Raw genomic sequence first — 27,788 nt, 5'->3', positions numbered from 1 at the left:
GGCTGCAGCGTCCCCATCACTCACTATTGTAGCAGACCTTCTTCTTCCCTCTGCCTTGACTGTACGACATGGAGCCAGTGGAGGAGCGACGAGTCGGTGGTGGAGAGCGGGAGCATGTAGGGAGAGGGGGAGGGGCCGGGCTCTAGGAGCAACTTTAACCTGTGGCAGGGGATGGAGCTCTGATCCAGCGGCAGGGCCAGGGGAGACGTGTGCCACAGGGATTAGAGATGAGAGCGGCCCGAAGTAAGGAACTTAAACATCTAGTGCGGGCAGGGCCAGCTGCATCATCCCGAAGCACATTGTAATTGGCTACAGCAGGGCTATCGGATGCTGCCAGGGACTAGGGACCTGCCTTGGTCACTGCTGCTCTGACCCAATAGAATGATCGGAGAGGCAGGGCTATGTGGATCTTGGCTGAGGAGCGGGGCTACGAAATACAAATGAGCACAAGGAAGCAGCATTTAAAAAAAGGTAAGGGGGAGGTGTTTAAAAAAGTGTATTCACTCCATAAGACGCACCCACTTTTCCTCCCACTTTTTGGGGCTTCCGGTTTGCTGACAAGGATCGGATGACATCTGGAGAAGTTTCGCAGCCAAAGCAGTGAAGTCATTTCAAGCTGGACTTCAGTCTTGACTGTTTGTTTTTATTTTTTCACTTTCTTTTTTAGTTTATGATATTTTATTTTTAAATCTCATTCATTGTTTTGCCACTTGGTTTTTGTTTCCTACTTTATTATTTAAATTTCCCAAGAATTCTATAGTTTCAACGGTTCTCCCTTCTGCTTCCATTTCCTATCTCCCCTCTTTTTCAACCTTTCAAAGTCCTTTAGACCATTGTAGTCTTATTAGAATGTTTATTTTCTTATTTTTTCTCATCTATCTCTATTTTATTTTTTCATTACTCTACTAATTGTCATTTTTCTAGGTACTTTAGTTAGATTGTGAGCCTTCGGGACAGTAAGGGAATATCTAAGTACCTATTTTACTTATAATTTTAATGCACCCTATTGTCTATTTTTTCTGTAAACCGCTTAGAATCCTAATGGAGTTTAGCGGTATATAAGAAATAAATTACATTACATTATATAAATACTATATGTCATTTTTTACAGATGGTCTATATGGATTTTTTACCAGAAAATAAACCCATAATACAATTTCAGAGACAAATGAAATGTGTGTATAAAGGTGAGCAGGTTGATATTGTGTATGTGGATTTTTAGAGGGCATTTGACAAAGCACCTCATGAATGACTGCTGAGGAATTTGAAAGTCATGGGATAGGAGGTAGTGTCCTATTGTGGATTAAGAACTGGTTAAAAGAGAGAAAACGGAAAGTACAATTAAATGGCCAATATTTTCAATGAAGATAATGAGGATCCCCAGGGATCTGTGCTGGTACAGCTGCATTTTAACATATTTATAAATGACCTGGAAAAAGGAATGAGTGAAATGATCAAATGTGCTGAAATACAAAAATTTTCAAAGTTGTTAAATCACAAGAGTATTGTGGAAAAATTGCAAGAGGACCTTATGAGACTAGGAGACTGAGCAGTGAAATTTAATGTGAGGAAGTGCATGTAGGGAAGAGGAACCCAAACTATAACTACATGACGCAAGGTTCCATATTAGGAGTTGCTATCCAGGAAAAAGACCTTGGTGTCATCATTGATGATACACAGAAACCTTGTTGCTTTGGATACACCAGTGTTGTAGTGGAACAAAGAACTCTTCTTTTTTTTTTTTTTGGTTTATGGTTGCTCTTCTCGCTGTTGGTCTAACTTTAGGCGCCTATCTTTTTAGGCACCCAATTACAGAATCTGTCCCTTAGTACTCATATTCATCCACATATGAGTGAGAATGACTTTATAAAATATCAAAAGTTGATAAGGACTGAAGTGTGCCATCCAATCATTTTCATCTTTTTACAGAGAACTGCAGTTAGTCTAGTGACAGTATGGGGGTGCATGAATGCTTGCAAGAAATACAGTCAAATTAAGAGGAGGAGAAATGACAATGCCATTTGACTCCTACCACAACAGGGTCCTCAATTCGTAACTATAGCATTTGCCTGATTAATTGTTAGTAATGTATTATTCTTCCAGAGAATTACTACACCATTGGAGCACATTTACAGTTATTTCCATTTTTTTTTTGTCTTACAGGCACCTGGCAGCCTAAGACAATGAGGTTCAGCATATTCCCTGGCTTAAATTAATCCTGAAGTCTACTGCAGCTTACATCGATCACTGGCTAATGGTTTTCCATGCCTAGGAATATCTTGAGTCTTGAATAAAATGTTAAAAGAAATTAACATTGGCACTCACAATTTCACTTATTCATACTTCAATCACCTCCAAACAATGAACTCTAAACAATACCAATAGTGGCAGAACCTTGTCCGCAGCTTTATTACAACAACATTAATATTTTAACATCATACTGTAGTAATACAAAAACCACTTCACATACCCTCCCCAGCTAGGCGGTACCATACTAGCTGAAATTCTTTATCTCAAACCAAACTTCAACAGTTTCCTTAACCCCAACATGCATGACCTGCAGTATTGCAAAGTTCTGTCCCAACTCATGGCAGTATCGCACATGAGTTTAATTGAACACTCAGCCCCACATCTACTCAGTCTCCTTACCTTCACTCCTTCCTCAACCAACTTTTCCCGCCAGCTGTGATCGCTCCCTACCCTTACCACACCCATTTCCTTACCCTAAATGCTACACCCATCAAGGAAGTGCAGATGGGACAGCTTTCTTCACAGCCTCCCATCACCCTAACTCAAAAAACAAAATTCCTCCTTACCGCCCAAACTCCCACACCTTGCTTCATTCTAATCCCATCGAATCTTCCTTTAACTACCAATCACTTTCTTTCCACACAATTGCTACCTCTGGCAAGGAATATCCAGAAGAGAGAGAAATCCTTCTTCAGGTATATCAGTGATAGAAGTAAAAACTCAGGCGGGATTGTATGTCTTAGGAAACCAGACGGAGACTATGTGGAAAAGGATTGCGAAAAAGCCCAGCTATTAAATGAATACTTCTGCTCAATCTTCACCCGTGAAGCGCCGGGGCTTGGCCCTCAGCTACAGACAAGGGCTGATTCAGTTGACCCATTTAATAACTTCGAGTTTACGCCCAGCAGTGTTTACGGTGAACTGTCAAAGCTCAAGATTAACAAGGCAATGTGGCCTGACAACCTACACCCTAGGGTGCTTAGGGAGTTGAGTGATGTCTTGGCGGAGCCACTGTCAGCGCTCTTCAACTTCTTCCTTAGTACAGGCAGCGTCCCGTTGGACTGGAGGATGGCTAACGTCATTCCACTCCACAAGAAAGGCTCAAAGATGGAGACTGCAAACTACAGACCAGTGAGTCTAACATCGATAGTGAGCAAACTAATGGAAACTCTAATCAAACACCAATTGGATAAGATCCTGGATGAGGAGAATCTACAGGACCCCCGTCAACATGGATTTACTAAGGGAGATCATGCCAATCCAACCTGATCAGCTTCTTTGACTGGGTGACGGGGAAGCTGGATGTTGGGGAGTCCCTGGACATCGTGTACCTGGACTTTAGCAAAGCATTCGATAGCATGCCACACCGCAGGTTGCTGAGAAAGATGAGTTCTATAGGATTAGGTGACACATTGATGAAAAGGGTTGGAAACTGGCTTGGAGGTAGGCTTCAAAGGGTAGTAGTGAACGGCACCCCCTCCGAAATGACGGAGGTGATCAGTGGAGTGCCACAGGGCTCGGTCTTGGGCCCGATCCTATTCAACATCTTTATAAGAGACTTGGCAGAAGGCCTTCGAGGTAAAATAACATTATTCGCCGATGACGCCAAACTAAGTAATGTAGTGGGCAAATGCACAACGGACGAAGATTCAATGCCCGACAACATGATGCACGACCTACTCCTACTAGAGCGCTGGTCTAGGACCTGGCAACTTAGGTTTAATGCCAAAAAATGCAAGGTTATGCACCTAAGCAACCATAATCCATGCAAGACTTATACCCTCAATGATGAGATTCTAGCAAGAGCGGTAGCAGAACGAGACTTGGGGGTGATCATCAGTGAGGACATGAAGGCTGCCAGTCAGGTGGAGCAGGCCTCATCCAAGGCAAGACAGATCATAGGTTGCATACTGTGACAGGGATCTGGCTAGTCCTAACAAAGCCCAGGGAAAAGCCCAGGGAAAAGCTCAGGGAAGCATTAATAATGTTCCAGGGACTAAGGAGAAGAAATATCCTGAGTATAGGGAAAATCCTGAGCACAAGGTTAAGAGAGAGCCTGTCCCTTTAAAAGCTCACAGAGCTCAGGCTGGAACGGGAAGGACAGGGCTCTTTAAGGAATTAGCTAAAGCTGCTGTAAGGGGGCGTGGTTATGGGCCGAGTCTCCCTTTTTTTGAGGTTCCCTCGTCAGAGAGAGGAGAGGGACAGCTGGGACTGGAAGCTCAGGGGAAGCTGAGAAGGAAACCAGCTACAGCAGCTAACTTTTGGCCAGCCTTCAGAAGTTCTCACCAGGATAGGGAAATGCAAAACCTTGAAACACAATCTGAGGTTTGTGACATGGACTGGTTAGAGAGTAATGCTATGTCTTCTGGGGAAGAACACCCTATGGAATGGGAATAGGTTTAGGAAAGCCTGAATGTCCTTTTTCCTTGGTGAAAGGGTTTTGTTTTTGTTTCTTCCTTTTTGAGTTTTATGTTTTGTGAAGGATTTTGTATCCTGTTTTCAACCTGGGCTGGAAGCTGCTGAATTTACTTTTGTGTTAGATGTGTGGAACAGTGGCCACACCTGTGGGAGTACAAGTCTCTCTGCTCCTAGTAAAAGGGAACTGCCACTCAAATCTACCGGAAGCCTAATTAGTGCCTAGAACCAGGTAGCCTAACTATTACCAAGGCAGGTACGGTTCTAGCACTGCTTGAGGAAATAACACCTAACATGAACTGTATTTTATGTTCTTAATATTGTGAACTTGAATTGGCCAGCACTGAGGGTGCAGTGAAAAGAACTGGCACATGAGAGAAAGAAAGCAGAACAAGAGAAAATTGGAATGTTTTTGGGTTTTTACTTTGAATGCCAAATTTTGACCTTTTTTGTTTGAAACTTCCCTTGTGAATAAATAAAAGTAATATATTTGGACAAAACCCGGCCAGTGTGGTGTGCAGTTTATGGGAGGCACCAGGCCGCTGTGGTCCACCACGGTTACGCTCGCGCCAAGACTGGGATTCTGGGAAGTTACTAGGCCTCGCCAGGATCCCGGTCCCACAATACGCAGGGGTTTCGTCAGCCGTAAGCCGGAAGTCATTATGCCTTTGTATAGATCCATGGTGAGGTCCCACCTGGAATACTGTGTGCAATTCTGGAGGCCGCATTATCGCAAGGATGTGCTGAGACTGGAGTTGGTTCAGAGAATGGCCACCCAGATGGTCTCGGGACTTAAGGATCTCCCGTACGAAGAACGATTAGACAAACTACAGCTATACTCGCTCGAGGAGCGCAGAGAGAGGGGGGACATGATCGAGACGTTCCAGTATCTCATGGGCCGCATCGAAGCGGAGGAAGATATCTTCTTTTTCAAGGGACCCACGGCAACAAGAGGGCATCCGTGGAAAATCAGGGGCGAGAAACTACGAAGTAACACCAGGAAATTCTTTTTCACTGAAAGGGTGGTTGATCGCTGGAATAGTCTTCCACTGCAGGTGATTGAGGCCAGCAGCGTGCCTGATTTTAAGGCCAAATGGGATCGGCACATGGGATCTATTCACAAGGCAAAGGTAAGGGAGGGTCATTAGGATGGGCAGACTAGATGGGCCGTGGCCTTTATCTGCCGTCTGTTTCTATGTTTCTATACTCCAATCTCTCTCAATTCTCTCTCTATTCTGGATTTATTTTTTTTAACTCTTACCCATCCTATTCTAACTTACATTTATTTAAAGGAAGAGTGCCTTCTTGACAGATTCAAGAGCAAGTTAAAATACTTTGTTTTTAAAGATGCATTCGGCTGTTAGTAAACTAGATTAGGATCCTTTAACAAAATTTTTTTTCTGACTTATTTTAACGGCCTCTTTTACGGCCCCGAAGCCCATAGCTTTGTAAAAGAGGCCGTAAGTCTTCCACTTTTACCCTCCCTGTTGTTTTTTCCTTATTCGTCTTATTTACTATCAACACTTGTATTTCTTCCCCCTTTTGTTTTGTATGTTCTGTCTGGTTAGTCCAAATTGTTTATTCTGTCCCCCTGAAATTTGTAATTTTAATTTTTGTACATTGTTTAGAATTTTGAATAAACGATAAATCAAATTTTTTATCAACTTGAAACTTGATCTCTCTCCCTACCTATTCTACTACATTCTCCCCTTCCCCCTCATCCCTAAAAAATTTCACCCCACACTTCTCACTCCAATAACTTGCAGAATGCTTGCCCAATATCAATTGCCCTCTGTTTAAAACCTCAGGCTTTTCCAAACGGGACAATACACAGTTCAGAATTGGAAGTATGCAATGCTCTGACGTGTAATAAAATTAACTTAATAATAGACCATCACAGCTGTAGTATAACAAGTAGTGTTTGTCTTCTATTCATGTGGTGAAAAATAAATGATTTGTGGATTTATATGACCTTGGTTCAATGACAATTCCTCAGTTACTAATATGATATGCAACCAGAAAAATCAATTACTTATGTATGTCTTGATACCTGATATCAAAGAATATAGCATGAGTGCTGGACCATGATGTTTAATATAGATTACAGAGGCCAAGGTCCATAATTCATGTTACTGTATATCATTTGTCCAGAGGGCAGTTTTCTAAAAGATGCAGTTTTACCCAGAAGGAAAAAAAACAAAACAAAACATTATCCTCTCATCCTACCGTCGTATGCTTAAACCATGCAACACCAGAGTGCCCTTGCCACTCATTCATAAAACACCAGTGAACATTTTCTCAATAAGCTTTATTTTTATCTAGCAGCCTCAAACACTCAAAATGTGTAAAATAAAACAGATCAGCACCTGTTTTCATTTTAATTAAGCCTGTTCAGTGTTTTTCAATAATTTGGCAGGATTGGGATATTTGCAATGTCAGAGAAGGCGTGAAGGGCACTGATTTAAGCTTCCATTTTAAGGTCTCTTCTTGCAGTGGCTTTAGGCCATCATAACTACATATAAATCATTTGACAACACTAGAGCTCACTGCCAATATTCTATACCAGCTGCCTGATCTCAAAACTGTTTACAAATGATTGTTCTGAAATGTTTTGTTCCAAATAAATTAAATTATAACCATCATCATAATTGTTATTTTAACTTTTCTACAGCATTTTTTTTAAATTATTGTTATTTTTTTTCTTTCCTCTACACAGGGCTCCTTTTACTAAGGTTCGCTAGTGGTTTTAGCGCTCGCTACATTGGCACACGCGCTCCATAGAGCTTGCATTAGTATTTGTCGTGTAGCGCGGGGTTAGCGCGCGCTAAAAACGTTAGCGCACCTTAGTAAAAGGAGCCCATAGTCCTTGTCTGGAACATAATTGTGCACTTGTATATGAGATATATTGGGATTTCAGAAGTGTGGAGAATATGCCATTGAAAGTTACCCTACTTAGCTTGTTTTTCCTCACTAACTGATATGTTCTTTATTGTGCTGTAAACTGCTCTAAAAAGGCAACTATTACAATGTAAATCTCGCATTAGCTGCCTAAAGTGGGAGTGGGCAGGATACGAGTGTGACATGGGGGGGGAACGACACAACAGTGGACAGCTGTGACAGCAAGCTCACAAGTTGGACCTGCATGCTAGATGTCATGACTGTCATTAGTACAGATGAACTTACCACAAGAGCAGCTGTGCTATCAGCAGCTCAGTAGCGTGGCCACCAGAAAGTGGCAATGTGGTGTGCCTTCTAACATACAAAAAAGAGAGCTGCAGAGATGATGTACAAATTACCAAGTCTTTAATCAATAAGCAGTTTGTATCCCAAAAAATTTGGTCCCGGTTAGGGTTTGGTCCAAATTTATAGGATACAAACTGCTTATTGATTAAAGACTTGGTAATTTGTACATCATCTCTGTAGTTCTCTTTTTTGTTTGCTGTTTGACATATTACAGCAGTTCTGCTGGACTTTTTGCTTGTGTGTGCACCTTGTAGCGTCCCGAACTTCCCAACTGGGACACCCCGCCCACCACCAGCACCACAATGTAATGCTAATCTGTTATCTTTCAACCAATGTGTGTTAATATTAATAGAGCTATTAATACATAATAAACCAGATGTATTGAGCCTACATTTATAAAATGCAAACCTATGAAAATCTTACAATTGCCACACAAAAATTGAACGCTAAATAGTGTAATCGTTAATGCAATTTAACTATGCTTCAAGTGGTATACCCAAATTTCCCCCCAAATGCCCACTTGACCTTTCCAACAAAGCTTGACCTATGTGACCTGCTATAAAATTACTCTTTAAGGCCCAGATTTTCAAGCTGGTGCCAATATCAGCAACTGCTTTAAAAGCAGCTGTCAATTGTGTGTCAATCACACATCAGTGTCGGTTTCAGAATCACGCCAACGTGAAAGATAGGCACCAGAAATGTAGGCCAGGGTTTTCCAGGCCTACATTTCCGGCGCCTCTCTTCATAAGAATCGTGCCTCCATAGGCGCTTTAGGCCACCTGATACCACTTCTGGCACTGGCCATGCCTACTTTAGTGTTCGGCAGCCTAAAGCACCTACATAGGTGCAATTTCAGTGCCAAATTTCTAGACACTGGTATGCGCCTCAAATCTCAGTTAAAAACATTGTTTGGACAGCATTGTTAATGAGGTATGGGTGCCTACTGATGCCTAGAAAATCGGCGCCGGTTCGAGAATCCAGGCCTATATGTTCAGCTTTAGTAGGGAGAACGAGAGGGCACTCTCTAAAGTTGAAAGGGGATAGATTCTGTATGAATGTAAGGAAGTTCTTCTTCACCCAGAGAGTGGTGGAAAACTGGAACGTTCTTCCGCAGGCTGTTATAGGGGAAAACACACTCCAGGGATTCAAGACAAAGTTATACAAGTTCCTGCTGAACAAGAACGTGCACTGGTAGGGTTAGTCTCAGTTAGGACACTGGTCTTTGACCAGAGGGCCACCGCTTGAGCAGACTGCTGGGCATGATGGACTACATGTCTGACCCACCAGCTGAAGTTCTTATGTTCTTATGTGCTTAGACGTCCTTTTACTAAGCTGTATTAAGCCCTAACATATGATTACCACAGCTTAAAAGGGCTTACTGCGGGACATGCTGTAAGTTTCAAATGTGCACGCTACTCACGTGCTAAAAATATTTGTTATTTTTGGCTGTGGGGCAATGTGTTGGGGCAGAAAGTGGCCATTTCTGTGCTAATCAGTTAGCACATCAGCATTGCTGCACTCTGACTGATTAGCGCAAAATTAGCATGTGAGACTTTACTGCCTACCAAATAGGTGGCGGTAAGAACTCACACACTAATTTTTGTTAATGGCTGCATGCTAATGGCAATATTAGCACATGGCCATTAGGGACAGATTCTGTATTGGATGCCAGACTCAGCAGCTGCCTAAGAAACAGCTGAGAATCGAATACTGGCATCCTATACAGAATCGCATCTTCCCTAATGGAGAGATGCCTAATTTCACCTAACCGCTCCGATTCTCTAAACGGCGCCCATAGAAATATGATGGCAGATAAAGGCCAGATGGCGGGTCTAGTCTGCCCATCTGCAGTAACCATTATCTCTTTCTCTCTGAGAGATCCCGTTTGCCTATCCCAGGCCCTCTTAAATTCAGACCCAGTTTCTGTTTCCACTACCTCTTCCGGGAGATTGTTCCACATATCTACCACCCTTTCAGTAAAAAAGTATCTCCTCAGATTAAATGAGGTCTCACCAGTGTCTTATACAGAGGCATCAATACCTCTTTTTTCCTACTGGCCATAGCTCTCCCTATGCAACCCAGCATCCTCCTAGCTTTCGCTGTCACTTTTTCAACCTGTTTGGCCACCTTAAGATCATCACATACAATCACACCCAAGTCCCGCTCTTCCATCGTACACATAATTTCTTCACCCCCTAAACTGTAAGTTCCCTCGGGTTTTTGCAGCCCAAATGCATGACCTTGCATTTCTTAGCATTAAATTTTAGCTGCCAAATTTCAGACCATTCTTTAAGCTTCACCAAATCTTTCTTCATGTTATTCACACCATTCAGCATGTCTAATCAATTGCAGACTTTGGTATCATCAGCAAAGAAGCAAATCTTACCTGACAACCCTTCAGTGATATCATTTATCTTTAATTATTTTTATTAATTTTTCAAATGACATATCAATATTCACTTGTACAGAAAGTGAGTTAGTAAGGATATGACCTATATCCAATATAAATCATATACAATCCAATAAAAAAAACAAACAACTAAATACAAGAAAATCTTCCATCTAAGTCAACTCAAGTCCTCAAAATGTGGATCCAAGATTTCATTGGAGCGAACAAAGAAATATTATTAGAAAATAGAATGCAGACTAAACTGAGAGATAGGCAGATATATAATTATGGAGCTGTTGTTTTCTCTTTATCCAGTCGAGACATAGCCATAAAAGCTGTTAATTGTTGTGGTTCAAAGAAAACATATTTAAGTGAACAGTAGCAAATAATACACTTGCAAGGATGTCTCAAGTAAAAAGTTGCACCCAGTGAAGTGACTCCAGGTTTCAGCAACAAAAATTCTTTACGTCGTTTTTGAGTTTCTCTAGAAAGGTCAGGGAACATTTGTATTTTACAGCCAAGGAACTCTTTATGTCTATTTTTAAAGAAAAGTCTCAATAACCATGTTTAGTGATATCATTTATAAAAATGTTAAAAAGAACAGGCCCAAGAAAAGAACCTTGAGGCACACTACTGGTAACATCCCTTTCCTATCAGTACCCTCTGTCACCTTCCACTCAACCAGTTCCTGACCCTGCTCGTCATTTTGGGATCCATCCCAAGGGCACTCAGTTTATTTATTAGACGTCTGTGTGGAACACTGTCAAAGGCTTTGCTAAAAGCTAAATACACCACATCTAGCGCACTCCCTCTATCCAATTCTCTGGTCACCCAGTCAAAGAAATTGATCAGATTTGTCTGACAAGACCTACCTCTAGTGAATCCATGTTGCCTCCGGTCCTATAATCCACAGGATTCCAGAAACTTGACCATTCTCTGTTTTAAAAGCATTTCCATTAATTTGCTTATCACAGAAGTCAGACTTACTGGCCTATAATTCCCTACTTCTTCCTTACTTCCACTTATATGGAGAGGGACCACATCCGCCCTTCTCCAATCCTCTGGTACCACTCCCGACTCTAGAGACTTGTTGAAAAGGTCAGTCAGCGGAGCCGCCATAACTTCCCTAATTTCCTTCTGCACGCTCGGATATATACCATCCGGCTCCATTGCTTTGTCACAAGACACCTTAGTTTTTTATGCTGTGTTCTTATAATATAGAATATTTTTCTGCAAACAAACATTGTATATCTTAATTATGGCAAACAGTTTCACTCTAGAGGTGTTTAGGGCTGGATTTTGTAAATGTTTTCATTTCATTTTATTTCATTTAATGTGGTGTCTTATATACCGCTAAATCTCCCAAAGAATTTGAGGCGGTTTACAAAACAATTAAACTGACTTATGTAATGGCCAAAAATCTAATCAGGTACTTTGAATTTCCCTCCCTGTCCTAACGGGCTCACAATCTAACTATAGTACCTATGAAATAAATAATTATTTACATTTACCAATAAAAGAGAAGGAAGAGGGAAAACATAATACAATAAATTCAATACTATAGATATGAAAAAGGCAAAACATAAAGGAAAACTTCAATATCAAAGAACCTCAAAGAAAAATCCTAAAAATAAAATGGTGCTATTATTAGCAGCCACCTAAAGAATGATGTTGATCATGTGTCAATCATACAAGGCGTTGTTCACAGAATCATGGATTTTGTCAAAGGTAGGCAGAGTTTTAAAGGCCTACATTTCTGGTGCCTAACTTTGACAAGAATTATGTTTATTGAGGTACCTTGGAAAGCCTAAGGTCGTTTCCGCATTAACCACGCCTACTTTGACCAAATTTAGGTTTTTCCATAGACACAATGAAGGTATTATTTTTCTAGGTGCTAGTAGCGCCTACATTTTTGTTTTAATTCACTTTTAAATGGCTTTACCTATTTAGTTGCTGGTAGGGCGCGTACTGGCACCTAAATTAAGGTGCGATTTATAGAATATGGGCCTTAGTGTCCAACAACAAGGCCCTGATTCTATAAAAGATTCTTAGTGCCTTATTTAATTTTTTTTTTATTGGCTTAATTGGTGTTCATAATTGAAAGTGCCATCAAAAACCAATTCAAAAAATTAATTTGCTGGTAGGCGCCTACCACTTTGATATAGGCATCTATACCAAGGTGCCTACTAGCAAGTAGGCATGGTTAGGGGTGGATTTGGGGCAGATTTGTGATGAGGTTTGGGCATGGATTGAGTTAGGTGCATTCATTTAGGCTAAGAAAACTCTGGCCTAAATGGAATGCACCTGAGGAGTTTATGCTTACTGTTGCTTAAGAATGTTTTGGTGCCACTAGGCATGATTCTACTATGGCACCTAGGAGTTTAGACCCTGTGTATAGAATCAGGCCCTAAATGTTTAAAATTTTGATTATTTCATACTGTTGATTTACTTAGATTGAACTCTGGGAGTTAAAGTTTTAAAGCTGGCCCTATGTCGATATACTCTTTATACTGGTCATCAAGTATTCTATCACTATATAGCACCTACTACTACTTATCATTTCCAAATTGCTACCAGATGTACACAGCTCCATACACATTACATCTAAGGCTTTTTACCGTATCTGGGGCAATGGTGCGTTAAGTGACTTATCCAGGGTCACAAGAAGCTGCAGTGAGAATTAAACTCAGTACGCCAGGATCTCAGATCACTGTATTAACCATCAGACTACTAAAGGGAGATGCTTTGTTTGTGACAGGAGATGCAAAGTTTAGTTTAGAAGCAAAGATTATTGCTGACGACAGACATTTTATTTAATGCTTGGTTTTACTGGAGCATAGGATATCATAACTCATATTCCTCAGAGAATACTAAGCATTATCAAGCATGCCCACAGCATACATTTTTAGTTTTCTAGACCTTCACTCTGCATTTTTAATTAATTCAAGTGAAAGTTTTCTATGTACCGTGTGTCAGCCACCTTGATTATCATTTAAAAAAATATTGACAGCTTGCCTTCTCATACCAATGCCCAGTAACAAATTCCAAATGTTTTGTCATATTTCTTGTGAGCAATGCCATCTGCCAGAGGTGGCATTTCATGGCTGTTTACCCTGACTCCCTCTAAGAATTCATCTGCCACTACCTAATGCTGCCTGAATAAAGGGGATTAAGACTCTGATGCAACAGAGACTATTGATAATTTGGTATAATTGGAAAGAAATGAAGATAAATGAGGTTGAGGATGGAGAGGCAATTAGTTGAGCCGCCTGTACAGCTGTGTTCTCGGCCTAGTTCCCCTGGCCTTTTCTTCAGTAAGATATGTGCAAATTAACTATAATGACAAATTCACCCTTCCCAAAGCTCTTGCAATTTAAAAACTTGAAGAGTCACTTTCGATATGTGTAATCTCATGTAGTTTTTATAGAGGACAATACTCAGTGTGGAATTTTCTAAAATGTGTATGTTCAATACAAAAAATGTTAGTGGATAATCCCGACACATAAGGATAACTTGTTTTATAGACAGAAAATAGTTGTTATAAAATTATGCACCCCACAAGATTTTCTACTTGAACATGATCTGCCGGGATGGATGGAGCCATAATGAAGTTGCAATGGATACATGTATTTTAGAAAATATAGGCTTGATTCTATAAACGACACCTAAATAGGCACCATTAAAAATGGCACCTATCAGATGTCAATCAAAGGTAAGCATTGTTTATAGAATCACTCCTACTGGCATCTAACTTGACTTAGTAGCCGGTAGACATCATAATGCAAGGTACTGGTTTATTAGGCCGAGGATCTCATGGACTAATTTATCGGCGCTTAACACAGATGCCTTTTACAGTGTAGACGCCGATTTCCATACAGAACTTAAATCAATCATTTTTTAATTGGATTTTAATGGTGATTTCAATTATCATAGTAACACTCTTCCACTATAAAACATACTCTTCACATCAGTATACATACATTCATAGCAGGCACAGGCTTATTCAAAATTTGAGAGGAGGAAAAAGCCTCAGAACCAAAAGTAACAACATCACTGGCATAAGAAAAACCTCCTCTACTTATTGAAAAAAGCTCTGTGCGATGCAGTACAGGATCAACAAGGTAAAGGTATAAACTACTTATCTTGTACAGGGGATCTTATCTATGAGTCAATCTCCTCAGGTCACATAACAACACAAAAATAGAACTATATGTGGTTCTCAAAATTCAATGAATAATTAATAAACCACTGTGCAACAGTGAAGATGAAACTGGAAATGCTTTTTTTATTGTCAGGGTTACAAGCCTCAGAATTTGGAACTATTTTTACCCTATTAGGGTTATCCAGTGGAAACTGTCCATTTGCTCCTGCGTCAGGGAATTTAATAACAGCAAGGTCCTTCACAAGCAGTGCAACAGCTCCTGCCGATTCTGAAGTAGAGGTCTGCACGGGAACGGGGATCGCGGGGATCCCGCGGGTCCCGCGGGGATCCCGCGGGTTCCCCCCCTGGCCCACGGGACTCCCACGGGGACGCCCCCTGGCCCACGGGACTCCCACGGGGATGCCCCCCTGACCCACGGGACTCCCACGGGGACGCCCCCTTGCCCACGGGACTCCCACGGGGATGAAAACAACCTACCTAAATTCTGGCGATGCAAGTCTGGCGTCGCGTCGGGAAATAGCCATGTTGAGCAGTGAGCTCAGCACGTACACAGATGAAAGCCTTGCTTGCTGATTGGTCCGGCGGCCCCGCCCCACCGTGCCGCCGGACCAATCAGCAAGCAAGGCTTTCATCTGTGTACGTGCTGAGCTCACTGCTCAACATGGCTATTTCCCGACGCGGGCATTAGGCTGTTTTTTGTCATTTCGGGTGGGGGATGGCAGCGGCAGCGGCAGCAGCAGCCTGAAAAAGAAATCATCCTGGCCGGGTTCGGTGTCATGCTCCGGAGCTTCTACAGCCTTCCTATCTCCCTCTCCCTTCTACCTGCGGCTCTCTTCGGCAACTTAGCAGCAACGATCGACACAAGCTTCTGGCGTCGGGGCCTACCCTCTGCGAGTCCCGCTTGTTTCAACTTCCTTTTTCCACAAAGGTGGGACTCGTAGAGGGAAGGCCTCGATGTCGGCAGCTTGTCTTGATCACCGCTGCTGACGAGTTGCTTAAGAGAGCCGCGGAGCAGGGGGGTGTTGCCAGGTGCAGGTAGAAGGGAGAGGGCCAGATGCAGGACTCGTGGGTGAGGGAGGAGAAGAGAGAGGGGAGAGAAACAAAAGGAAATATTTCATACTGGGCTGGGCCGGAGTGGAGAGAGGGTGGAAAGATTCTGGCTACAGGGTGCATTAACAAAGGAAAAAGGGGGAAAGCTGAAAATGGAGATAGTGACACAAAGAAGAGAAAGGGTAAGCAGGACCTTCTGAATAAGGATAGAGATACAGAGGGGACATGAAGAGGAGGTGAAATAGAGACATAGAAGTAATGCTGAAAAAGTGTGTGTGGGGGGGGGGGAGATAAAGACATTGAAAGGGCAAATGGTGAATATGGGGTAAAGACAAGGACCGAGACAAATGAAGATTCTGAAAAAGTGGTGAGATAGGGATATAGGTGAGATGGACACAAAGAAGGGTGATGCTGGAAAATAGGTGGAATGGTAATTCTGACAGACACAGAAGGGAAATGCTGGATCAAGGAGAGATGGGGCTCAGGCTGGATGGAATGAGGAGAAATGCCTTGTTGGCCCGGAACTTCCTCTCCTACGTCAGAATTGACGTCAGGGAGCGGAATGCTGGTCAGCGCGACGCTTCTGCAGGGAAAGCTTGGGACAGCGGTGGCTTGGGGACTATTCCCCGATGGCGGTGGCAGCAAACCGAGTGGCTTGGGGGAGGGCACGGAGAAAGAAAGAAAGGGGGCAGACAGAGAGACAGAAAGAAGGGGGAACAGGGAGACAGAAAGAAAAAGTTGGGGGAGAGAATGAGGTCTGGAGGAGAGGAAACATACAGGAGGCTGAAAGAAAGGAAGAAAGATTGGATGCACAGTCAGAAGAAGAAAGTGCAACCAGAGACTCATGAAATCACCAAACAGCAAAGGTAGGAAAAATGATTTTATTTTCAATTTAGTGATCAAAATGTGTCTGTTTTGAGAATTTATATCTGCTGTCTATATTTTGCACTATGGCTCCCTTTTACTAAACCGCAATATTGTTTTTTAGCGCAGGGAGCCTATGAGCATTGAGAGCAGCGCGAGGCATTCAGCGTAACTCCCTGTGCTAAAACCTACTATTGTGGTTTAGTAAAAAGGGAGGGGGTGTATTTGTCTATTTTTGTATTTTGTTACCGAGGTGACATTGCATAGAGTCATCTGCCTTGGGAAATGTATATGGCAGATATCTTTGTTTTGTGTTCAAAAGAAAAGGAAATGCATTTCTGGTTTTATTTCTACAGTGTTGAAGTACTTGTTGGCCCTTGCTGTGACTGGTGGGGATCCCCAAGCACCGCCAGCAGAGGACCTCCTCTAGAGATGGTCAGAACTCCCCTCCACCAAGCGCAGCAGTCGCTGGCAGCATCCATGAGCCACTGAGGTGCCAGCATCTGTGACTCAGGGACGCTACTGCTGCCTGCCAAGCTTGGCAAAAGGGACCCCAGGCCAACTGCAAAGGAAGTCCTCAGCTGACAGTTTGTGGGTTCTCATCAGCTGAGTATTTATATTTTATATTTACATTAGAGGTTCTGGTAGAAACCCATTTACAAAGTATGTATTCTTCCCAATTAATATTTCCAAATTAATAGTCTCTTTGCTTATTTGTAAATGGGTCTCTACCAGAGCCTTTAATTCAGTAGCATAATTAAATAAAATAACTATTTCTGAAGTTTATAGGGAAGGATGGTGACGGAGGGGATTCCTCGCGGGGACGGGTGGGGACGGAGGGGATTCCTCGCGGGGACGGGTGGGGACGGAGGGGATTCCTCGCGGGGACGGGTGGGGACGGAGGGATTCCTCACGGGGACGGGTGGGGACGGAGGGATTCCTCACGGGGACGGGTGGGGATGGGTGGGATTTTGGCGGGGACGGGTGGGGACGGGTGGGATTTCTGTCCCCGCGCAACTCTCTATTCTGAAGCTGTTGCACTGCTTGTGAAGGACCTTGCTGTTATTACATTCCCTGATGCAGCAAGGGGTGTCATTTTGCCCCGCGAAACGCAGGCCACGTTGGATGAGAAAAATGAGTGTTAGTACAACAAGCAACGGTCTATAAACTTCACTACTATTTGGCAAGGAAGACAATGCTAAAAGATGAGTACTAAGAAATAACTAACTCAAATGGTTTACATTTTTTGCTTGCATTAGCCTGCCAATTCTGTGTTCTGAAATGAGCGGGAACGTTTTAAACAGCTAAATTGAAGCTATATTAAAAAGCCATAAATTATTGATTTGTTAGATCACATAAATCTAATTTTAAAGGTAGAAAAGAATTTTGAAAACAAAAAAAAAATGAAGTGATTGTTTAAATAAATGTTAGTGAGAAGGAGGGAGGGTTACAGTCGGTGATGTGAGCAGGAGCAAGTGGACAGTTTCCACTGGATAACCCTAATAGGGTAAAAATAGCTCCAAATTCTGAGGCTTGTAACCCTAACAATAAAAAAGTGTTTCCAGTTTCATCGTCACTGTTACACAGTGGTTTGGTTATTAATCATTCAAACTCTTCAGGTACCACAGCCATCTTAATGTTAGATTTGTGCAAATACAGTAAACAAACCCTTGTACATGAGGAGGGGAGGGATAGGAGATGCTGGGCTACAAGAATGAGAGAAGGGGATACACTGGAAATTGTAGAATCAAGTGAAAGTGTTGGGGCAGTGGCAAGGAGATGAATGAAAGGAGGACAGCAAGTACAAAGGTGGAAATGTGGTAATGAGGAGCAGAGAAGCAGATATTAAGTACAGAGGTACTAAAATCATCACATAGGTTTCGAAGTGGTTTATAAACAATTAAATCAAGTTAAGCAAAGGCCAAAAATCCAATTAGGTACAAATAGGAGTAGATGAAAGATAGAAGGGGATAGAAGGATGGGGAATGTGTGACATGGGGAAAGGGAGAGCTAGAACTTTAGAAAGAGAGATAGAAAGTTGGTAGGTAGCTGAAAAAGAAGGAAAAGCATAAAATTTGAGTGAATGGAAGGTGCAGAAAATAAAAAAATCTAATTGGCTTTATATACCGAGACATCAGTCCAAAAAAGCTCAACTCAGTTTACAATAATTAACTTAACAAATAAGAACAAGCTCCGATTCCGGATAGGAAGGAGCGTGGCCAAATCAGCCAAAGCCTTTGCGAGAAAGGGGGGGAAGGGGCGGGAGAGGGGGAGGGCGGGAAGGGCAAGAAAGGTTAGGGTAAAGAGGAGGGGCGAGGAAGAAGGCCAATCAACAAAGAGTAGGCGGCAAGGGGGGGGTGACGAGATAGACTAGCAGTGAGCGGAAGGGAGGTCGCCCTTTCTGATCCGACGATCGCGGGACACAGACGCAGCTTCCCTCCCGCCCACCCTCGACTACTGTCGCAGCCAGATTGGAGGGTAAGCACAGCATATGAGTAAAAGACATACACCTTTACAGTGGTTAAGAAATGGGGCACACCACCTTGCTTGGACGGCAGGGAAGCCAGGCCATGATCTTCACAGCAATGTACCACTGATGAGAGGACACCTCCTTGAACGGGATGGGTCCAGTGAGCAGGGGAAGCTTGTATGGCACCCCACATTGTGAGTGGATGGAGAGGCATATGCTGTACACCTGATCATCTGTTGGTTATATGTTGCCTTGTACTAATAAGTGATAGACATAGAGTGTTATGTCATGTTCAGATGTCCAGTTTTGATGGACAGTTGATGACAGTTCATGATTTGTTATTCTGCTCAGTTGATGACAGTTTGTGCTGTTAAGGCTGGGGCCAAATAAAATTCCACACTAGTTGATAAACGCCTGAGTATCGTCATTGTCTCACGACAGACCGTAGGGGGTTAGAGCAACAAGTGCTGAGTGCACGATTTGAAAACCATAAAGAAAGAACAAGCTCCGATCCCGTCTAGGGAAGAGCGCGGCCAAATCGGCCGAAGCCGGAGCAAAAGGATGGGAGGGGGGAGGGGGAAACGAGGAGAAGGAAGAGCCAATCAACGGGAGGGGGGGTTAGGGGATAAGGGTGAGTGGAAGGGAGGTCGCCCTTTCGATACGGTGATCCCGAGAGAGAGACGCGGCTTCCATTCCTCCCACCCTCGACTGCTGTCTGTTCCCTCACCTGTGCAGCCAAACTTTCTTCTCCTGCGTCCTCTCTCCGACGGCGGCACGCCAGAGTGTCGTCTGGGACCGGTGTCGGTTTCCCCACTGCGACGCTGAGGCAGCTGCCAGAGATGTGAGTCCAGGCGGAGACACGTGGCCAGGGGGCGCACCGCCCCGGAGCGTTGGTCGGGTGCACTCTGTGCCGCGAGCCGCTGGTCCTAACGCGGCCCGCGGCTAAGGAGAGGAGTCGCCGGCCCACAGGCTCCCTTCCTCCCATCCTCGACAGTTCCTTCACCTTTGCGCCCGCCTCCGGCTCCCGCGGCGTATCGTCATTGTCTCACGACAGACCGTAGGGGGTTAGAGCAACAAGTGCTGAGTGCACGATTTGAAAACCATAAAGAATAAGACTAAGTTTCGGAAGATTAATTTTTAAAGTGTTTAGCAAATAAAATGTTTTTTAAAGATTTACGAAAAAGATGGAGTGAACAGTAACTCCTTAAGCGAAGTGGAAGATCATTCCAAAGTTGAGAGAGCTAAAAAAAAAAAAAGCAGGAAGAGCTAAAAAAAAGATCAGTATATCAGACTGGCTTAGCGAGGGAATGAAACAAGACAGGAGAGAGGAAAAAGACATGGACAGTAACCACAGGATAGCGAATTGTCAGAAGAAACAGGAAAGTAGAAGAGGCAAAATAGGACCGACATGATGGAAAAATAAAATGTCTAACCAACAAAGGTAGAAAAAAGTGTTTTATTTTAAATTTATTACCTAGAATATGTTAGCTTTGGGATATGTGCATCACATATATTTGTGTTCAGTGGCTTACCAGATAGTTGATGGGGGTATGGTGATGGATAAGGGTGGGCAGTGGCCCTGAGACCAAAGTTAATGGGTGTTAAATTTTCTTCCTGCCCTTCCCTCTGCTCCCTTCCCAAATGCAAAAATTAAATATCTAAGCTGGTGGGGATCCCAAAGCCTTGCCAGCTGAAGACCTCTTCCTCCAGTCCAGCAGCCAGAACTCTCCAAGCTCTGCAGCTGATGTTAGCTCAGGGACACACTGGTGGTCTTCAACTGGCAGAGCATTAGGATCCCTACCAGCTGCACAGCAAGGGAGGTGGCTAATTTTTTGGTGGACTTGGACCTGGGACTCCTATGAGTTCAGTACAAAAAGAAGTGCATATCTGTTTTGATTTCTCCAGTGTTGTAATACTTACTGAATTTAATTTCTTAGGGTTCCCATTTCTGTTTGTATTTGCGATCTCTTGTTCTGCATTTGGTAAAGGTCTGTGTTTTGTGTGTGAAACATAGAAACATGAGGGTAGTTAAAGGCCAAATGACCCTTCTAGTCTGCGCATCAACAGTAACCATTATCTCTTTCTCTCTCCATGAGATCCCATGTCTATCCCAGGCCCTCTTGAATTCAGACAGTCTCTGTCTCCACCACCTCTTCCGGGAGATTGTTCCACGCATCTATCACCCTTTCTGTAAAAAAGTATTTCCTTAGATCTCTCCGGAGCCTATCACCTCTTAACTTCATCCTATGCCCTCTCATTATAGAGTTTCTTTTCAAATGAAAGAGACTCGACTCATGCACATTTATATTATTTAGGTATTTAAATTACTCTCAAAAATATTAAATAGCAACAATTATAATTAAATAAATATAATAATGTTACCAGCTAATGGTAGAACACATCCAGACAGAGAGAATTAGCTATTTAAGACAATATTAACAAGACATTGAGTTCACGGTCCTATGTAGTTCCACCTTGTATTTGTACAGCACCTTAAGATCATCACATACTATCATACCCATGTCCCGCTCTTCTTTCGTGCACAAAAGTTCTTCACCCCTAAACTGTACCATCCCCTCAAGATTTTGCAGCCCAAATGCATAACCTTGCATTTCTTGGCATTAAATCTTAGCTGCCAAATTTCAGACCATTGTGCTCCACCCAAACAACCCCCCCCCCCAGGAAAGTGAAGAAGTTGCCAGTATTTTGATATTTTATTTTTACGTGTACTGTATATGCAGCTGCACAATTCTATAAAAACCTTTTTCTGCAAACTTTACACATGGAGAAAAGCCTTATAAAATGACAATATTAAAGTACACATATGCATTTATACCTCTGCAGCAGTTGTAAATTTGTACAAGAGAATTTAGATGCTTTTGGAGGTCACTGTAGAAGTCTATCTTCTACAGGCAATAGGCACCTATGTTAGTTTTATAAAGTTTTTGGATGACATTTTTTTTCTTTAATCAGCTTCTATTGAGGAATTGCATTCTTTTGTTGACCACGTTAACTCAGTAAAGGAAAATTTACATTTCACTATGTTTTGTAATCATGCATCAATTGATTTTTTTAGAAATTTATATTATGAAGCTTGATGGTTCAGTTGTTACTACTCTTTTAAGTAGGTTGAAAGAAATAGTCATGTTTTTTGAGTCATCATCCAAATGGCCTAAAGGCAAGTTTGCCTATTAGTCAATATTTCCAGCTCCATAGGTTTGTTCTTCTTTGCCTGAGTTTAAAGGTCAAGTTAAATCACTCCCATCTACATTTCTTAGCCATTATTGAAAAGGGCTTAGAAGAGGATGAAATATGCTCATTATGAGTGATTATTCCAACAGTGATAAAGACACATTTTGGATAGTCTTTGTGTCTTTCCCTTTATGACTGGTACATCCCAAGTAGTTCTGATAATAAAGAAATGTTGGCCATTTTTTGTCATGTCATGGCTTCCAAGTGTTCATAAAATTTGGCATGAAAAAGTTTAACAAAACTGCCACAGGAAACCGAACTAATATCTTATTAATAAAATGAGCCTCAGACAAAAAGCAAGACTACAACATCACTGCTAACTCAACAAGTCATAATAGACTCACAGGTTTGTAAATCATTGGCTCATCTTGCCAATGAGGGGAAGCATAGTAAAAAAACTCAAAGGCTAAACACCAATTGAGAAAAACCTGCGCCTCTAACCTAACCGAAGGCAGAGCATAAATAAGTTTAAGTTTCCAGTGACAAAAAATATAAACTGGACGTAGTACTCAACACAAAAAAATAGAAAAAAGCTCTTCTTTTACTTAGCTCAAAAAGGCTGACTCAACATCTTCCTCTGGGATCCAAACGGTGCTCACACCATACTGTCCCACACTTGTAATTGTAATCCAACCTGGAGCAAAAGAGCAATTCACAATTTCCTTCTCTCAACAAGAGCCTTGTTTTGCTAAAGGTCCACTGCTTCAGGAGAAAAGGAAGTGTATACCATAGCACAAATACATCGTTGCTGCAAAGGAAGGTTTCTGATACTACAACCATGACTCAAGTGAACCTATGGGTTAAAACTGTTCTGTAGCCAATCAACAACGTCCAAACTAGTGCATATGTGTTACTCCAACAAAAATGGAATCAATTCATTCTCTCATTGCAATGAAGGGTAAACTCACTCAATAGCACCCTCTCAATAATAATTAAAAAAAGCTTGCCACTTGATGGTATTGTTTAACCCGTTGGGCTCCACAGACTGTAACTTGTATATCTAAAATTGTTCTCATTGTCTTAATTTATTTTTACAATCCCCCTCTCTTACCCAATATTAACTGTTCAATAACCATAAATTTTGAATCAGCAAACTTATGTCCCAAAGAAATACAATATTGGACCATAGGGGCTTCCAGTCTTTTATTATTAACAAGTGTGACAGAAATCTAGGTTAAATGGTTGCCCTAAAACTAGCCATATTGGCAGTGGAGGTAACATTTGGACATTAGAACTCTGAAAAAAATACAGTTAGGCGGTATAATAAATTTTAAATAAACTTGAAACTTAGGCATCGCTAGGCATCTATCTCCCAATTAAATTTTTTTCCAATTATGAGCTTATTAAACCTCATTATTAAAGCCTTTTTACTAATTTAGACATGTATTCCCCTTTAGTACATTTACACACATAAGTGCTGCTTTTCAGTGCCCTTATATGCATAGGGCAGATGTAGCTGTGGACATGAAGTTACAAAATTGCCTTCATAGCACAAAAATTCAGACTAATGGACTGATGATTAGAACTGTGGGTTCATCAAAGTGGTATCAGTGCTCCTATCTATGATAATCCATATGTCCAAAAAATGTAAATTTACTGAAAAGAGGGTGAGGAGATGGTTGATTGTGTGTGTGAATAAGCATAAAAGAGGCCTTTTTAGACACTGCACATAGGTACCCTGTACTACCTCCACCCACTCCAGCATTGTGGCTGGGTTATGCGATTAATAAATGTTGTAAATAAATAAATAATTATAATGGTTTATAAGTTATTACAAGCAACATAATAGAAACAGAGCCCATATGAGGGTTGTTGCTTACATTCTGGAAAGTAAGGATGAGCAATAAGAATCACCTCCACATTATATGAGTCCCCTCCAAGTTATCATATGAGAATAATTGTGATAGAAGAAGATAGAATACATCCTGATCATAAGAATAAAACATACAAACAAGTGTTTCTGAAGGCCTTAAGGGCCAGATTCCATAAATTGAACCTAAATATTTTGCAAGACATCCTGGATGGAACTTACACGTTTAGAACTAGACCTGTTTCGGAAGCATTTAAATGCCACAAAGGTGCCCTATCTAACCAGCTGACCACTGCATGCATCAAGGTAAGACACCCCCACACTCCCCCAGTATTCACTGATCCACTTCCACCACACAAAAATGAGAAAAAGGTACATAACTCTCTCTAAAACAGCAGCATCTGGTATGGGAAAGCCTAGTAAAACTGCACAAAGGTGTCTTAAGTAGCCTGGTGGATGGGCTGGTGAACCATAGAGAAGAGGACTAGGCCCATAAGCCACTCTAACCACTACATTTATGGTAGAACATGTGAGGCCCACCCAAACCCTACTATACTGCCATATGGATGCCCTTCCACATGTATGTTGTTAGTCAAGAAGTGTGATATTATATAAGAAATAATGAAGGAAATAATTAATTTAATGAAGGAGCTAATATAGTCGACAGACTAAAGTAAGGCCAGAGTTTGCATACACCATAAATCTGAGTAAATGTCAGGATAGGGGTGTAAGGCTCAATTATTCACTATCCTCTTAGCCCCAAATCTATATTTAAATTTTGAACACATTTGTTTTTATTTGGTTTTACACTCTATATGTGGTTTCTAACATATTTGTCATTATCATCCTTTGTTAATATAGTTCAGTTCTCACACAGACTACCATTTCATATATGAACAAAAGAAAATGTAGTGTACATGAAAATTTTACCATTCAAAATGGAGTCATTATGAATTCTAAAAATAAAAGAAAAATGCTTATTAGCATTTTGCAAGGAGACTGCTTTTAATCATTTTTCAGTCCTAAATGTTATAAACAAAGTAGTAGTCTACTTAGTGCACTAAAGATCTTTCAGTTTAAAAGCTTCTAGAAAAGCAATCCTATAAAGGAAGCATTTCACCAATCCATAATAAAACTGGAAATGAGACATTAACAAAGCTCAAAAACACAATCTATTCTTTCCATCAAACACCATACATGGCATTTTATTCTGGTAAAATCAATTGTGTTGACAAGGATACTGAAGAAGCCTACTGAATGAAAGTAATTCATAGACAAGAGAAAAGATGACTTGTGTCCTACCAAATATGAAATACGAACCAAGCATCTGCTCAATCAGGATAGCAACTGGTAGTCTATATAATTATCACAGACTATACTAGGCCACCATAGCTTTTTCTGTGAAAAGAAATATCAAAAACCTCTTTTTTCGAGCACTGTTGGTGTCAAGGTTAATGAACTAAAACTAGTTAAATAGATAATACCAAATTAATGACTTTTTTATGGCACTCTGTGTAGATTTTAACAGACAGGCTAATGTGAAATATAGTTAGTCCTAATTAAATTAGATGGCATCCGGTATCTACAATTAAGAACACAGGATTACAATGCCATTGAAAAAGGTAATTTTATCCATATTCAATTATATTGACTATACGTCATCTTTGAATGGTATATGCATTGAGGGTAATTCTATAACAGGACATCTAGGCTGAGGATATGCAGGAACCTATTTCAAACCTACCTTTCCTTACAGAATTCTAGCACAAGTAACAAAAATTTGCTTGCATTTGGCCTAATCACTTATAGCAGCCCTACAGCTAGTATATATAGCCATGCCTAGATTTTCACATAATGCATATTTGGGTACTATAATTTATATATGCATTTGTATACTCTGTTTAAGCTCTGCCTGTGCACATAACCACTGCAAAGTACTCACCATCAAAATTTAGCACATGCTTTTCCACTAGAAAATATTTTATGAGGCCACTTAAGCATGCAAATCACTAACATTCCCCATTTACATGTGACACTGTATCCTAAAGCTATGTAGCTCCTTATAGAAGTGGTTAGAGCTACAACCTCGGAACCCTGCGGGTTCAAACCACATGCTGCTCCCTGTGACCTTGGGCAAGTCACTTAATCCTCTACCGCCCCAGGTACATTATTAGATAGATTGTGAGCCCACTGGAACAGATAGGGGAGAATGCTTGAAGTACCTGTATGTAAACTGCGTTGAGCCTGGTTGTATAACTACAAAAAGGATGCTTCATAACCTCTAATTTCTTATTATGTCCTTCCCTCATTTATTGAATTACCTGTAAACCGTGTCGAGCCCTATCTTTATGGAGATGATGCGGTATACAAACTTGAGGTTTAGTTTAATTTAGTTTAGTATACAAGTCCCAATCACTTTTCTTTTCTTACACTCATTAAGGGGTATGTTATACATCTGAGTCCTTTCTTAAACTCTGAAATATGAAAGTCTATCCAAAAATGGGCATGGTTGCAAAAAAAAAAAAAAAAAAAAATCAGCATCATCAGTAGCCACGACTGCATTCTTTGTAAGAATTCAAGATGTAAAGATCACAAGATCTCTCATAAAGACTATCCTGGAACAGATGCTTTTTTTGTCTGTCTTAAAAAGCTTTGAATGAAAGACATTCCTGCATCTGCCAAAACACTTGTTAGGTGTCTTAACTATTTTTTCAGTTAGGAAAAATTACTGACTAAACTAACCCAATCTAACCTGTTGAAATTTAGTTATATTACTTTTTCTTGTGATAACAAGTAGAGATGTGCAAGAACTGATCACCATTCTCTTCATTGATCCTCTTTGAATGATGTTCTTGAATACCAATGTTGTCAATTCACTCCTTCAGTTTTTCCTAGGCTAAATAATACCAGTTCCATGAACTTCTCTTACAGACCATATTGCCTAGACAAGTCTGTTCTCAATTTTGCTATCATACTTTGAGCGGTTTCCAAAATCTTCATTCACTCTGAAAAGCTCTAGCCAAGAACGTCAAAAAATGCCTTATGACAACAGGTAGAGAGGATAAACAATTGCATTTGACTAACATATGCATTTATTGATCGACTTAACTAAATCCTTGAATGCCACAATGCAAACTACAAATCAATCAACGTGGTTCACAGATCTCTCCATCTTCACTCCACCATAGGGGCCAACATTTCAAAATGATTAAAGGAGCCAAACACAATACAAATGACCACTTCTCGGGCACAGTGAAAGAGCTTGCTCAACACTGGGAATGTTCAGCACTCTTAGACACATACAAAACTGGCTCCTATGCACTCCCTAAGAGGTTCTCTACAATTTCCCCCAATTGTAATTTGTGCAGGCCAAGATGCAACATGCAGAGGCAATGGGTCCTTCACTAAATATCTTAGAGATCCAGTGATAATGACACAAGTAGATGAAGCTAATCACCCATGCAGCAAGGGCAAATGATTTACTCTCTGAAATAGTTCAGGTAGGAGACAAGTTTTTCTAATGTATTTCCTACTTTTTTTTATTCCACTCTGTGTGTGCCAAAATGTGTGATACACCTATTAATACATCTCATTTGGGTGTAGTGTTTTTATATTTATGCTATAGTGCTGCCTTAAGTTCAAGTTGCAGTTTAACGTAGCAAGCAACTTGTGCATCCCATTGAACACCATGGGGCTCTTTTTCAAAAAAGAAATAACATCCAAAAAGAGGCCTAAAGACACAGATGTATTTTATAGATGGATTTCTATGGTGATTGTTTGTAATACAGTCTATCTAAATCTGAAGTGGGCATGTTGGAGACATGGTTTGGGCGGGACTAGGATGAGCTTATGATCTGGATGTTTTTCTGCAATAAATGTTTAA

At 41.3% G+C, this 27,788-nt stretch overlaps 1 protein-coding gene across 8 annotated transcripts in view; it reads right to left on the bottom strand.

Annotated features, from left to right (window-relative positions):
* Positions 1-27,788, bottom strand: part of DACH2 (dachshund family transcription factor 2) — an 845,689-nt gene that overhangs the window by 226,846 nt on the left and 591,055 nt on the right. The gene's annotated exons all lie outside the window — the stretch shown is intronic.

Source organism: Geotrypetes seraphini, chromosome 5 (assembly GCF_902459505.1).
Source record: "Geotrypetes seraphini chromosome 5, aGeoSer1.1, whole genome shotgun sequence".
NCBI lineage: Eukaryota > Metazoa > Chordata > Amphibia > Gymnophiona > Dermophiidae > Geotrypetes > Geotrypetes seraphini.
The sequence above is the reverse complement of the archived record's forward strand: the minus strand, read 5'-3'. Positions and strand labels throughout refer to the sequence as shown.